A 14,295-nucleotide genomic window follows, 5' to 3' on the forward strand; every position below is an offset into this window, starting at 1 on the left:
TGGAGGTGTTTAATGCAAACTAGGGGTCAGCCAAGCGCCGCAAAAGGCCGCCATGCCCTGCATGCCCCTTTTCTCTTTTCATATGCAGACGAGGGTTGAAGCCAACTTTGACCCACTGCTTGGATGACATCACCATATGCAAATCCATCTGCGGCAGGCCTTCCCCCAGGAATGCTTGCACTAGTTGTTGCATTTGGTTTGTTGTTTGGGGGTGCTTCAGTATTAGGCAGCCTTCTGCCCTCCCATGTTCATCTGAAAATATGTGTTCTCCCTGCAGTTGTTGTCCCCAGATGAGAGTTCCCTTGTGCTGCCTCAGTTGAATCTCCTTTACTTGACAGAGATGTGCCTGAGCAGCGGCCCTCCCCAGCCCTATCCCAAATCATACTTATTTTGCATAGGAGATAACATGGTCATGAAGATTGTTCTCCCAGGGTTAGGTTCATTCATTGCATTCTGGGTATGCTGACCTCTGTGATTTCCCCAAATGTGGGAAACTCAACTGCATTATTTGTGGTAGTGGGGGACTGTGTTTGTGCTTTCCTCTGGTCAGCTCTGGTAAAAGTCAGATTTCTTTGTCTCAGATCTTCCTCTAGCCTTGTTCTTCTTTCAAGAGTTCCCTTGTGCTGCCTCAGTTGGATCTCCTTCACTTGACAGGGGGGTGCCCGAGCAGCGACCCTCCCCAGCTCTAGCCCAACTCCTACTTACCTGCCAGGTTAGATACTATGATCATGAAGTTGCTTCTCCCAGGGCAAGGCTCACCCATTGCACTCTGGGTGTGCTGCCCCTGCGATTTCCCCAAATGTGGGAAACTTGACTGCATAATTTGTGTTTCCCCTAGTCGGCTCTCATATAATTCAGATCTCTTTGTCTCAGGTCTCTCTCCAGCCTAGTTTGCTGTCTGTTTCCACTTCTTTTTTCTTGAGCCCCTCCCTTCTACACCCTTGTGCACTATCCTGACTTCTCCTCCTGTCTGCTTACTTTGTGCCTTCCAACGCACAATGCAAACTACAGGTAGTGCTGCAGGGCCCACACCCTTTTACTTGCCTTTCAGAGCAGCTCTGGAGCTGTTACAGTGCCAAGCTGCTGAAAGAAATCAGCTTGAATGCTTCAGGGGCTGGGGCATGGCCAACATGAGCCCCACACCGAAGGAGGGTGGGGGTGTTTAATGCGAACTAAGGGTCATCCAAGCGCCGCAAAAGGCCGCCATGCCCTGCATACCCCTTTTCTCTTTTCATATGCAGATGAGGGTTCCAGCCAACTTTGGCCCACTGCTTGGATGACATCACTGTATGCAAATCCGTCTTCTGCAGACCTTCCCCCTGGAATGCTTGAACTAGTTGTTGCATTTGGTTTGTTGTTTGGGGGTGCTTCAGTATTAGGCAGCCTTCTGCCCTCCCATGTTCATCTGAAAATATGTGTTCTCCCGGCAGTTGTTGTCCCCAGATGAGAGTTCCTTTGTGCTGCCTCAGTTGAATCTCCTTTACTTGACAGAGATGTGCCTGAGCAGCGGCCCTCCCCAGCCCTTTCCCAAATCATACTTATTTTGCATAGGAGATACCATGGTCATAAAGATTGTTCTCCCAGGGTGAGGTTCATTCATTGCATTCTGGGTATGCTGACCCCTGTGATTTCCCCAAATGTGGGAAACTCAACTGCATTATTTGTGGTAGTGGGGGACTGTGTTTGTGTTTTCCTCTGGTCAGCTCTGGTAAAAGTCAGATTTCTTTGTCTCAGATCTTCCTCTAGCCTTGTTCTTCTTTCGAGAGTTCCATTGTGCTGCCTCAGTTTGATCTCCTTCACTTGACAGGGGGGTACCCCAGCAGCGACCCTCCCCAGCTCTAGCCCAACTCCTACATACCTGCCAGGTGAGATACTATGATCATGAAGGTGCTTCTCCCAGGGCAAGGCTCACCCATTGCACTCTGGGTGTGCTGCTCCTGCGATTTCCCCAAATGTGGGAAACTTGACTGCATAATTTGTGTTTCCCCTGGTCGGCTCTCGTATAATTCAGATCTCTTTGTCTCAGGTCTCTCTCCAGCCTAGTTTGCTGTCTGTTTCCACTTCTCTTTTCTTGAGCCGCTGCCTTCTATGCCCTTGTGCACTCTCCTGACTTCTCCTGTCTGCTTACTTTGTGCCTTCCAACGCACAATGCAAACTACAGGTAGTGCTGCAGGGCCCACACCCTTTTACTTGCCTTTCAGAGCAGCTCTGGAGCTGTTACAGTGCCCAGCTGCTGCAAGAAATCAGCTTGAATGCTTCAGGGGCTGGGGCATAGCCAACATGAGCCCCACACCGACGGAGGGTGGAGGTGTTTAATGCGAACTAAGGGTCATCCAAGCGCCGCAAAAGGCCGCCATGCCCTGCATACCCCTTTTCTCTTTTCATATGCAGATGAGGGTTCCAGCCAACTTTGGCCCACTGCTTGGATGACATCACCGTATGCAAATCCGTCTTCTGCAGACCTTTTCCCAGGAATGCTTGTACTAGTTGTTGCATTTGGTTTGTTGTTTGGGGGTGCTTCAGTATTAGGCAGCCTTCTGCTCTCCCATGTTCATCTGAAAATATGTGTTCTCCCTGCAGTTGTTGTCCCCAGATGAGAGTTCCCTTGTGCTGCCTCAGTTGAATCTCCTTTACTTGACAGAGATGTGCCTGAGCAGCGGCCCTCCCCAGCCCTATCCCAATTCATACTTATTTTGCATAGGAGATACCATTGTCATGAAGATTGTTCTCCCAGGGTGAGGTTCATTCATTGCATTCTGGGTATGCTGACCCCTGTGATTTCCCCAAATGTGGGAAACTCGACTGCATTATTTGTGGTAGTGGGGGACTGTGTTTGTGCTTTCCTCTGGTCAGCTCTGGTAAAAGTCAGATTTCTTTGTCTCAGATCTTCCTCTAGCCTTGTTCTTTTTTCGAGAGTTTCCTTGTGCTGCCTCAGTTGGAGCTCCTTCACTTGACAGGGGGGTGCCCGAACAGCGACCCTCCCCAGCTCTAGCCCAACTCCTACTTACCTGCCAGGTGAGATACTATGATCAGGAAGGTGCTTCTCCCAGGGCAAGGCTCACCCAATGCACTCTGGGTGTGCTGCTCCTACGATTTCCCCAAATGTGGGACACTTGATTACATAATTTGTGTTTCCTCTGGTCGGCTCTCGTATAATTCAGATCTCTTTGTCTCAGGTCTCTCTCCAGCCTAGTTTGCTGTCTGTTTCCACTTCTCTTTTCTTGAGCCGCTCCCTTCTATGCCCTTGTGCACTATCCTGACTTCTCCCGTCTGCTTACTTTGTGCCTTCCAAAGCACAATGCAAACTACAGGTAGTGCTGCAGGGCCCACACCCTTTTACTTGCTTTACAGAGCAGCTCTGGAGCTGTTACAGTGCCCAGCTGCTGCAAGAAATCAGCTTGAATGCTTCAGGGGCTGGGGCATAGCCAACATGAGCCCCACACCGAAGGAAGGTGGAGGTGTTTAATGCGAACTAGGGGTCATCCAAGCGCCGCAAAAGGCCGCCATGCCCTGCACACCCCATTTCTCTTTTCATATGCAGACGAGGGTTGAAGCCAACTTTGACCCACTGCTTGGATGACATCACCATATGCAAATCCATCTGCTGCAGGCCTTCCCCCAGGAATGCTTGCACTAGTAGTTGCATTTGGTTTGTTGTTTGGGGGTGCTTCAGTATTAGGCAGCCTTCTGCCCTCCCATGTTCATCTGAAAATATGTGTTCTCCCTGCAGTTGTTGTCCCCAGATGAGAGTTCCCTTGTGTTGCCTCAGTTGAATCTCCTTTACTTGACAGAGATGTGCCTGAGCAGCGGCCCTCCCCAGCCCTATCCCAAATCATACTTATTTTGCATAGGAGATACCATGGTCATGAAGATTGTTCTCCCAGGGTGAGGTTCATTCATTGCACTCTGGGTATGCTGACCCCTGTGATTTCCCCAAATGTGGGAAACTCGACTGCATTATTTGTGGTAGTGGGGGACTGTGTTTGTGCTTTCCTCTGGTCAGCTCTGGTAAAAGTCAGATTTCTTTGTCTCAGATCTTCCTCTAGCCTTGTTCTTCTTTCGAGAGTTCCCTTGTGCTGCCTCAGTTGGATCTCCTTCACTTGACAGGGGGTGCCCGAGCAGCAATCCTCCACAGCTCTAGCCCAACTCCTACTTACCTGCCAGGTGAGATACTATGATCTTCACTGTTAGGGCAATCAGGATGTGGAATTCCCTGCCAGGGAAGGTGGTAATGGCGGACTCTGTAATTGGATTTAAAAAAGGAATGGATACATTTCTGAATGAAAAAGCTATCCAAGGTTATAATACTTAAAATATCAACATGGTTAATCCGGGGGTAACATGAGTTATAGTAGTTAACTAGTCATAAAACATTATTCAGCAAGTATGTAGAATCATCACAACTTAAAACAGGTTGAACACGATGGGCAATTTGCCTCTATTCAACCTCAAAAACTATGTTACTATATGTTACTATATTACTATGTTACTGTAGTATACAGAACACCACAATGTAATGAGCAGTGATAGTGAGCACTGATGAGGATACTAGAACTGACACTGAGCAGCAAGATGCAGCACTGGACTATTAGTAATGTACTGTAGTATGCTGAGCACCACAATGCAGCACAAGACAATGAGCAGTGATACTGAGCACTGATGAGGATACTACTGAGAACTGACACTGAGCAGGAGAGACACACTACTAGTATTACTGAGCAGCAATAAGTAACCACTGATACTGAGCACTGATATTGAGATTTCCACTGAGAGAACATAGCCACGTCCTCTCCGCTCTCTCTTCAATGCACGAGTAAAAATGGCGGCAACGCGCAGCTCTTTATATGGAATCCGAATCTCGCGAGAATCCGACAGCGGGATGATGACATTTTCCCTTGTTCAGGTTTTCCGAGTCAGGCGGGAACAACCGAGCCTGCCTCGGACCAGTGTAAACCACGTGGAGTTCGTCGGGAATTCGGTTCTCGGAGAACCGAACCCGCTCCTCTCTACCTTATACCCATCAATTTTTTTATTTTCAATCTAAGCCCCTGCAGTTTTCTGTAAGCATCTGCTTCGCTATGATGATCAACAAGTCACAAGGGCAAACACTCAGGGCTTGAGGCGTAGATCTTAGGACCAGCTGCTACAAGCATGGCAGAGGTGTCACTATCACTGGTGACACCCAGAGAGGTGGCGAGGGAGATTGTAATGCAGTGCGTGCAGATAAGCAGTGCAATGGTAAAAAGGAGGCATGGTTTCATAGGTAGGGGCGTGGCCTGGTGGCCTGAATCTACATTTTGTTGCTCCGGGTGTCCCGGGGGTTGGGGGCTGCACCCGGGGACTAGTGTGTGTGCGGTGCTGGCTCCTGCACAGTGACAGTGCATGGCCACCGAGCATGACGCCTCCATTCTTGACCATGCTGTAATTGCAGTCGCACTGCAGTTCAGCGTGATCATATAAAATGGTGTAGCCTCCTGCTGGTGCAGACTGTATGTGCGCGCAGGAAGCCGCCACCATTTTTGTGATCACAGCGGCTGAATGTGATGTCATACAGCCGCTGTGACCACGCCCCCTGTGTCTCCTCCGTTGCAGACCCCATTTTGAAGCCTTGCCCCCGCACCGCTCCATCCCTGACTTGGAAATGGAGTGTTGCTGACCCCCCTCTCCCCCCCCCCCCGCCCCGATTGACAGGCAGAGGCGATCGCATTCTCTGCGGGGTGCCGCAGAAAATGCAGGCACATGCGTATGCTCTTAGCAATTTTTGCAGTTGGATCGCTTATTGTGATTGCAATCCAACCTGAATCAGGCCCTATTACCTATCACAATGCGCTGCGGGCAGTACAAAATTGGGTTAATATAGGAGTAAAACTCCCAGACCTGTGCTCCTTAACTGTACCTGGTGGCTAGTGGAGCGGCTGCCCAGTAATCAGTGTCCACGCCAGTGCGCACACGGTCCACCCCCTACGGCCACGCTCCCCTTCATCAGCGGCCTCGTGATCCGGAAGGGCGGTGTGTGTGTGACTGACCTTAGGAAGAAACTGGAGCCTCCGCTGCAGTGACCCAGCAACCAGGGCACGGGAGTATACAGCGCCGCTGGGAGTGATGAAGCTGCAGTAAAGATGTCTATTAGACCTAGCCTGCTGCAGCCCTTGTAGATTCTCATAAAACAAGTTCTTCTTTTCTTGTCAAAATTAATAGCTAAGAATAGGCTGCTTGAGGCAGGCCCCTGTTAAGAGGCCTGCTACTGAAGGCACCAACTACAAACTGAGCTCCCTGTTCATGGAAGCGGGGTTATAGAGGAGAATGCACTGAGCATCTTGGGAACAGTCAAAAGCTTTGAGCCGGTTGGTGCCTCAGATCAAGATCCTACTCTACACCCCAATGTGAATCCTTGTGGAGTCCAGTGTACCCCACAGAAGAAATTAATGTGTCACACCCATTGGCAGCAACCTTAGAATAGCTGCTGACGGGCACAATTGAGAAAGGAAGGGGGGGGGGGGGGACATTTGAATCCAGCACATAGATGCAATTCAAATATGTAATTTGTACCTTCCTATTTTAAAATATAATGGATGAACCTCACCCTGTGAGAACAATCTTCATGATCAAGAGATCTCATATGCAAAATAAGTATGAGTTGGGATAGGGCTGGGGAGGGTGGCTGCTCGGGCAGCCCCTCCCCCGTCAAGTTAAGGAGATTCAACTGAGGACGCACAAGGGAACTCTCGTCTGGGGACAACAACTGCAGGGAGACCACATCTGTTCAGATGAACATGGGAGGGTGGAAGGCTGCCTAATATTGAAGCACCATCAAATATCAAACCATATGCAACAACTAGTACAAGCATTCCAGGGGGAAGGTCTGCAGAAGACGGATTTGCATACGGTGATGTCATCCAAGCAGTGGACCAAAGTTGGCTGGAACCCTCATCTGCATATGAAAAGAGAAAAGGGGCATGCAGGGCATGGCGGCCTTTTGCGGTGCTTGGATGACCCCTAGTTCGCATTAAACACCCCCACCCTCCTTTGGTGTGGGGCTCATGTTGGCCATGCCCCATCCCCTGAAGCATTCAAGCTGATTTCTTGCAGCAGCTGGGCACTGTAACAGCTCCAGAGCTGTTCTGTAAGGCAAGTAAAAGGGTGTGGGCCCTGCAGCACCACCTGTAGTTCGCATTGTGCGTTGGAAGGCACAAAGTAAGCAGACGGGAGGAGAAGTCAGGATAGTGCGCAAGGGCATCCTTTTCTCTTAGTCCGTAGAGGATGCTGGGGTCACATTAAGAACCATGGGGTATAGACGGGATCCGCAAGAGACATGGGCACTTTAAGACTTTCAAAGGGTGTGAACTGGCTCCTCCCTCTATGCCCCTCCTCCAGACTCCAGTTATAGGAACTGAGCCCAGGGAGACGGACATTTCGAGGAAAGGATTTATTGTTAAACTAAGGTGAGCATCTTACCAGCTCACACCTTAAGCATGCCGCAGAACGTGGCATTCAACAGAACACAAGCCAACGGCATGAACAATTGCAGCAAAAAGATGACCAGAACCATAACACAACATGTGTATAACCACAAGTAATAACTGCAGACACAGTATGGACTGGGACGGGTGCCCAGCATCCTCTACGGACTAAGAGAAAAGGATTTACCGGTAGGTATTAAAATCCTATTTTCTCATACGACCTAGAGGATGCTGGGGTCACATTAAGAACCATGGGGTTTTACCAAAGCTCTTGAACGGGTGGGAGAGTGCGTACGACTCTGCAGCACCGAATGACCCAACTTGAGGTTATCATCAGCCAAGGTATCAAACTTGTAAAACTTAGCAAAAGTGTTTACTAAATAGCTGCTCGGCAAAATTGCAATGCCGAGACTCCCCGACCAGCTGCCCAGGATGAACCCACCTTTCTAGTAGAATGGGTCTTCACCTATTTCAGTAACGGCAATCCTGCCGTGGAATGAGCATGCTGAATCTTACCACAGATCCAGCGCATAATGGTCTACATGGAAGCAGGACACCCAATCCTGTTGGGAGCATACAGGACAAACAGAGCCTCTGTTTTCCTAATCTGAACCGTTCTGGTGACATAAATTTTCAAAGTTCTGACCACAGCCAGAGACTTTGACTCAACGAAGGTGTCAGTGGCCAAAGGCACCATGTGGAAAGATGAACCACCTTCGGCAGAAATTGTTGACGTGTCCTCAATTCTGCTCTATCTTCATGAAAGATCAAATAAAGGCTCTTGTGATACTGCATGGTTTGTACTGTTTTCCATGTGCTCCCAGATCTTTCAAGCAAGTAGCATGGTCAAGAAAGTTCTGTTTGAAAAGTAACAACATTTACTGTCATTGTTATAGAATTTGGGAGAAAAAACAAGAAGAAATCTGCACTGTTGACGCACTGGACAGAATGAATGAATCATAAAATATAACCTTTATTAAGTATGTATTAAAATTGGATAAATATTAATATTATTATCCCAAACTGCAGTGAAACATAAAGGTTAAAATCACAGAACTAACATACATGTGCATAAGAAGAATAAAGAGATGTGAAAAAAAGGTTTAAAAAGCGTGTCCGTGTGTGATTATTTTTGAAGGCACAACCCTGGCGGGGTTGTTTATATAGATATATATGTTGCTAATAATCACTTTCTAGCGTAATGTTATTAAATAGCTGTTAGTATCTATGTCGTCAGGTACCACTGGGTCGTATCCTATATACTCCCTTCACTCAATAGGGGTTACCTCCCGGGAAGCCATCCCCATTGGCGAATTTGTGGGGGTGATTGAGTATAACCGGTAAGCTAACCTCCAATTTGTGGGGTGCTTAGGTAGATGGGGATCACTTATTTCTCTGTGTCCCCTAAGACTATATTCCTAAATTCAATACCATAGGGGGATAGCTTTCTATATCGGATAAGGAATCACTTGATAGGGAAATCTCTATGCATCATGGAAAGATCATATTTATTAATATCCAAACTAAAAAAATGATGAATAGCTTTAATTTAGCTGTTTAGATATAGTTAATTGGCGAGATATACCAACAGGTGCGGTTGCCTTAAGGAATATGGCAATTCCAATATAAATAGCAGCCCTCCTTCATATAATCAGCCAGATCTTATTAAATCTGGTCCAGATATAGCCGTTCAGATATACTTAATTGACAACATATATCAATCGGTGGGGTTGCCTTAAGGAATATAGCAATTCCAATTCTCATATAAATAGCAACCTTCCTTCATATATTCAGCCAGATCTTATTTAATCTGATCTAGGCGTAGGCAATAATGCTTTCCTTAGAGGTATAGCCACCTCAATTCTTATTAGGAAGCAAAGTGTCTGTCATAATGGTTTATCCAATTCATCTAAGAAATAATATATTCCATGTGTCAGAGATTCATTACTCTCTATTTACACTGTTAAAGAGTTAATTCTTATTATGTTACAGTGTAATGAAATTATCATATAGGGAGATGTGGCAATTCCATGTGCTATATATATAATAACCCTTAGTGGTCCAGATTCCACAATGAGGAATTTTCTTATAAACCGCTGAAACACACAGCTGTTTGACTGACTTCCAAATATATCTATCTCACTTTGTAACAGTCTTATGATAGAGAAACTGTTACATATTCGGTCACTTAGTTATCTAAAGGTAAACAGACTCAGTGTGAGGGTAATATAATATATCAAATGCGCTGTCAATAATCGTGGTAACTGGTGTAATAATGTGGTATATTGAGTATGCTAGTAAGGCATATAACTGCTCTCCAGCCTTTAAGTGTTACCAATCAATTTGTTACACTGTAAAGGATTTATGGTGTCCTGTTAGGACATGCAGCTGCTAGGCTGACTCAAAGATTTATCCATTTGTAACAATTATGTAACAGTTATATACATGTTACTGGTATTACATAGAAATAGTATGACACAGGCCAGCAGTCCCATGTGTCTAGATTCCACAATAGGAGATTTTCTTTGTCTTATAAACTGCTGGAACACACAGCTGCTAGACTGACTTCAAATATATATATTACTTTGTAACAGTCTTATAGTAAAGAGACTGTTACACACTGTCATTTAGTTATCTCAAGGTTAGCAGATTCTGTGTGAGGATAGTGTTCTGTTAGAACATGCAGCTGCTAGGCTGACTCATAGAAAATGTATCCATTTGTAACAAATGACACATACAGCATTAAATTAATATCTATAGCAGCCCATGTGACATCTCTACTCTTATCATAATTGTCTGGTTATTGCCAATCTGGACAGCAGGAGTGATATATATTCACTAGTCCCAATATCCCATCATATAAATATACCCACACTGATATACTTTCTTATCAAGAGTTATTAGTAGCTATCTGTATGCACTTTAGACATTGTAATTGCTAAGTGACATCATATCTAGTGTATTCCTTTCTTATAGCTCAGCTTCTAGTCCCTATTAGTGGAGACTAACAGCTAACATCATAATCATATATTTTTGTTTTATAACATTTCACATGAGTCAAATACACGAGGACACGCCGTGCCCTACACGCGTGTTTCACTGCATCTATGGCAACTTACATTAAAGCTAACAAGAAAGCACACTCGTTCTGTCTTTAAACAGATAAAAGAAACCCCAATAATATGGGGCATGCAAAAATTTAGATAAAACTCAGTTTTGCTCCTCTCCACGGAAATCTTTAGTAAAAGGCGAAAGATTTGTTCGTTCTGAAGAGAAACCAGAGCATGACCAAGATTCCACCTGTCGCCTGAGTGCCATGCCAGCAGTCCTCATTCAGCTCAAAGTGAGCACCCAATATGAAAGAAAGAAAGCAGATTTCTCACCAGGCTTCCCCTTGCTATAAGCATGGTTTGTACTCTTTTCCATGTGCTCCCAGATCTTTCAAGCAATTAGTATGGTCAAGAAAGTTCTGCTTGAAAAGAAACAGACATTTACTGTCATTGTTATACAAATAAACTTACATTAAAGCCAACAAGAAAGCTCACTCGTTCTGTCTTTAAACTGATAAAAGAAACCCCAATAATATGGGGCATGCAAAAATTGAGATAAAACTCAGTTTTGCTCCTCTCCACGGATAATCTTTAATAAAAGGCGAAAGATTTGTTCATTCTGAAGAGAAACCAGAGCATGACCAAGATTCCACCTGTCGCCTGAGTGCCATGCCAGCAGTCCTCATTCAGATCAAAGTGAGCGCCCAATTTGAAAGAAAGCAGATTTCTCACCTGGCTTCTCCTTGCTATAAGCATGGTTTGTACTGTATTCCATGTGCTCCCAGATCTTTCAAGCAAGTAGCATGGTCAAGAAAGTTCTGTTTGAAAAGAAACAAACATTTACTGTAATTTCTATGCAAATGAGCTTTCATTAAAGCACACTCATTCTATCTTTAAACCGATAAAAGAAACCCCAAAAAGATGGGGCATGCAAAAATTGAGGTAAAACTCAGTTTTGCTCCTCTCCACGGAAATCTTTAGTAAAAGGCGAAAGATTTGTTCGTTCTGAAGAGAAACCAGAGCATGACCAAGATTTTCATCTGAAAATATGTGTTCTCCCTGCAGTTGTTGTCCCCAGATGAGAGTTCCCTTGTGCTGCCTCAGTTGAATCTCCTTTACTTGACAGAGATGTGCCTGAGCAGCGGCCCTCCCCAGCCCTATCCCAAATCATACTTATTTTGCATAGGAGATACCATGGTCATGAAGATTGTTCTCCCAGGGTGAGGTTCATTCATTGCATTCTGGGTATGCTGACCCCTGTGATTTCCCCAAATGTGGGAAACTCGACTGCATTATTTGTGGTAGTGGGGGACTGTGTTTGTGCTTTCCTCTGGTCAGCTCTGGTAAAAGTCAGATTTCTTTGTCTCAGATCTTCCTCTAGCCTTGTTCTTCTTTCGAGAGTTCCCTTGTGCTGCCTCAGTTGGATCTCCTTCACTTGACAGGGGGTGCCCGAGCAGCAATCCTCCACAGCTCTAGCCCAACTCCTACTTACCTGCCAGGTGAGATACTATGATCTTCACTGTTAGGGCAATCAGGATGTGGAATTCCCTGCCAGGGAAGGTGGTAATGGCGGACTCTGTAATTGGATTTAAAAAAGGAATGGATACATTTCTGAATGAAAAAGCTATCCAAGGTTATAATACTTAAAATATCAACATGGTTAATCCGGGGGTAACATGAGTTATAGTAGCTAACTAGTCATAAAACATTATTCAGCAAGTATGTAGAATCATCACAACTTAAAACAGGTTGAACACGATGGGCAATTTGCCTCTATTCAACCTCAAAAACTATGTTACTATATGTTACTATATTACTATGTTACTGTAGTATACAGAAAACCAAAATGCAATGAACAGTGATAGTGAGCACTGATGAGGATACTAGAACTGACACTGAGCAGCAAGATGCAGCACTGGACTATTAGTAATGTACTGTAGTATGCTGAGCACCACAATGCAGCACAAGACAATGAGCAGTGATCTGAGCACTGATGAGGATACTACTGAGAACTGACACTGAGCAGGAGAGACACACTACTAGTATTACTGAGCAGCAATAAGTAACCACTGATACTGAGCACTGCTATTGAGATTTCCACTGAGAGAACATAGCCACGTCCATTCCGCTCTCTCTTCAATGCACGAGTAAAAATGGCGGCAACGCGCAGCTCTTTATATGGAATCCGAATCTCGCGAGAATCCGACAGCGGGATGATGACATTTTCCCTTGTTCAGGTTTTCCGAGTCAGGCGGGAACAACCGAGCCTGCCTCGGACCAGTGTAAACCACGTGGAGTTCGTGGGGAATTCGGTTCTCGGAGAACCGAACCCGCTCCTCTCTACCTTATACCCATCAATTTTTTTATTTTCAATCTAAGCCCCTGCAGTTTTCTGTAAGCATCTGCTTCGCTATGATGATCAACAAGTCACAAGGGCAAACACTCAGGGCTTGAGGCGTAGATCTTAGGACCAGCTGCTACAAGCATGGCAGAGGTGTCACTATTACTGGTGACACCCAGAGAGGTGGCGAGGGAGATTGTAATGCAGTGCGCGCAGATAAGCAGCGCAATGGTAAAAAGGAGGCATGGTTTCATAGGTAGGGACGTGGCCTGGTGGCCTGAATCTACATTTTGTTGCTCCGGGTGTCCCGGGGGTTGGGGACTGCACCCGGGGACTAGTGTGTGAGCGGTGCTGGCTCCTGCACAGTGAAAAGGCATGGCCACCCAGCATGACGCCTCCCTTCTTGACCATGCTGTAATTGCAGTCGCACTGCAGTTCAGCGTGATCATAAAAAATGGTGTAGCCTCCTGCTGGTGCAGACTGTATGTGCGCGCAGGAAGCCGCCACCATTTTTGTGATCACAGCGGCTGAATGTGATGTCATACAGCCGCTGTGACCACGCCCCCTGTGTCTCCTCCATTGCAGACCCCATTTTGAAGCCTTGCACCCGCACCGCTCCATCCCTCACTTGGAAATGGAGTGTTGCTGACCCACCTATCCCCCCCCCCCCGCCCCGATTGACAGGCAGAGGCGATCGCATTCTCTGCGGGGTGCCGCAGAAAATGCTGGCACATGCGTATGCTCTTAGCAATTTTTGCAGTTGGATCGCTTATTGTGATTGCAATCCAACCTGAATCAGGCCCTATTACCTATCACAATGCGCTGCGGGCAGTACAAAATTGGGTTAATATAGGAGAAAAAACCCCAGACCTGTGCTCCTTAACTGTACCTGGTGGCTAGTGGAGCGGCTGCCCAGTAATCAGTGTCCACGCCAGTGCGCACACGGTCCACCCCCTACGGCCACGCTCCCCTTCAACAGCGGCCTCGTGATCCGGAAGGGTGGTGTGTGTGTGACTGACCTTAGGATGAAACCGGAGCCTCCGCTGCAGTGACCCAGCAACCAGGGCACGGGAGTATACAGCGTCGCTGGGAGTGATGAAGCTGCAGTAAAGATGTCTATTAGACCTAGCCTGCTGCAGCCCTTGTAGATTCTCATAAAACAAGTTCTTCTTTTCTTGTCAAAATTTATAGCTAAGAATAGGCTGCCTGAGGCAGGCCCCTGTTAAGTGGCCTGCTACTGAAGGCACCAACTACAAACTGAGCTCCCTGTTCATGGAAGCGGGGTTATAGAGGAGAATGCACTGAGCATCTTGGGAACAGTCAAAAGCTTTGAGCCGGTTGGTGCCTCAGATCAAGATCCTACTCTACACCCCAATGTGAATCCTTGTGGAGTCCAGTGTACCCCACAGAAGAAATTAATGTGTCACACCCATTGGCAGCAACC

General features: G+C 46.4%; 10 non-coding genes and 1 pseudogene across 10 annotated transcripts; 8 read left to right on the forward strand and 3 right to left on the reverse strand.

Moving 5' to 3' along the window:
- Positions 1 to 381: 381 nt before the first annotated feature.
- On the forward strand, positions 382 to 545 carry LOC135029958 (U1 spliceosomal RNA). Its single transcript, XR_010226028.1, has one exon. It is a non-coding gene; the product is annotated as a U1 spliceosomal RNA (small nuclear RNA).
- A 152-nt stretch (positions 546 to 697) lies between these two features.
- On the forward strand, positions 698 to 832 carry LOC135030066 (U1 spliceosomal RNA; annotated as a pseudogene).
- A 702-nt stretch (positions 833 to 1,534) lies between these two features.
- LOC135030136 (U1 spliceosomal RNA) lies at positions 1,535 to 1,698 on the forward strand. Its single transcript, XR_010226189.1, has one exon. It is a non-coding gene; the product is annotated as a U1 spliceosomal RNA (small nuclear RNA).
- A 152-nt stretch (positions 1,699 to 1,850) lies between these two features.
- LOC135030018 (U1 spliceosomal RNA) lies at positions 1,851 to 2,013 on the forward strand. The gene has a single exon (XR_010226087.1). It is a non-coding gene; the product is annotated as a U1 spliceosomal RNA (small nuclear RNA).
- A 671-nt stretch (positions 2,014 to 2,684) lies between these two features.
- On the forward strand, positions 2,685 to 2,848 carry LOC135030141 (U1 spliceosomal RNA). The gene has a single exon (XR_010226194.1). It is a non-coding gene; the product is annotated as a U1 spliceosomal RNA (small nuclear RNA).
- A 152-nt stretch (positions 2,849 to 3,000) lies between these two features.
- LOC135030073 (U1 spliceosomal RNA) lies at positions 3,001 to 3,163 on the forward strand. The gene has a single exon (XR_010226131.1). It is a non-coding gene; the product is annotated as a U1 spliceosomal RNA (small nuclear RNA).
- A 671-nt stretch (positions 3,164 to 3,834) lies between these two features.
- LOC135030143 (U1 spliceosomal RNA) lies at positions 3,835 to 3,998 on the forward strand. Its single transcript, XR_010226196.1, has one exon. It is a non-coding gene; the product is annotated as a U1 spliceosomal RNA (small nuclear RNA).
- A 6,632-nt stretch (positions 3,999 to 10,630) lies between these two features.
- On the reverse strand, positions 10,631 to 10,746 carry LOC135030091 (U5 spliceosomal RNA). Its single transcript, XR_010226145.1, has one exon. It is a non-coding gene; the product is annotated as a U5 spliceosomal RNA (small nuclear RNA).
- Positions 10,747 to 11,032: 286 nt separating this feature from the next.
- Positions 11,033 to 11,149, reverse strand: LOC135030123 (U5 spliceosomal RNA). The gene has a single exon (XR_010226176.1). It is a non-coding gene; the product is annotated as a U5 spliceosomal RNA (small nuclear RNA).
- A 270-nt stretch (positions 11,150 to 11,419) lies between these two features.
- Positions 11,420 to 11,535, reverse strand: LOC135030085 (U5 spliceosomal RNA). Its single transcript, XR_010226139.1, has one exon. It is a non-coding gene; the product is annotated as a U5 spliceosomal RNA (small nuclear RNA).
- A 144-nt stretch (positions 11,536 to 11,679) lies between these two features.
- Positions 11,680 to 11,843, forward strand: LOC135029978 (U1 spliceosomal RNA). Its single transcript, XR_010226048.1, has one exon. It is a non-coding gene; the product is annotated as a U1 spliceosomal RNA (small nuclear RNA).
- Positions 11,844 to 14,295: the final 2,452 nt, after the last annotated feature.

This window comes from Pseudophryne corroboree, unplaced genomic scaffold (assembly GCF_028390025.1).
Source record: "Pseudophryne corroboree isolate aPseCor3 unplaced genomic scaffold, aPseCor3.hap2 scaffold_494, whole genome shotgun sequence".
In the NCBI taxonomy this organism is placed as follows: domain Eukaryota; kingdom Metazoa; phylum Chordata; class Amphibia; order Anura; family Myobatrachidae; genus Pseudophryne; species Pseudophryne corroboree.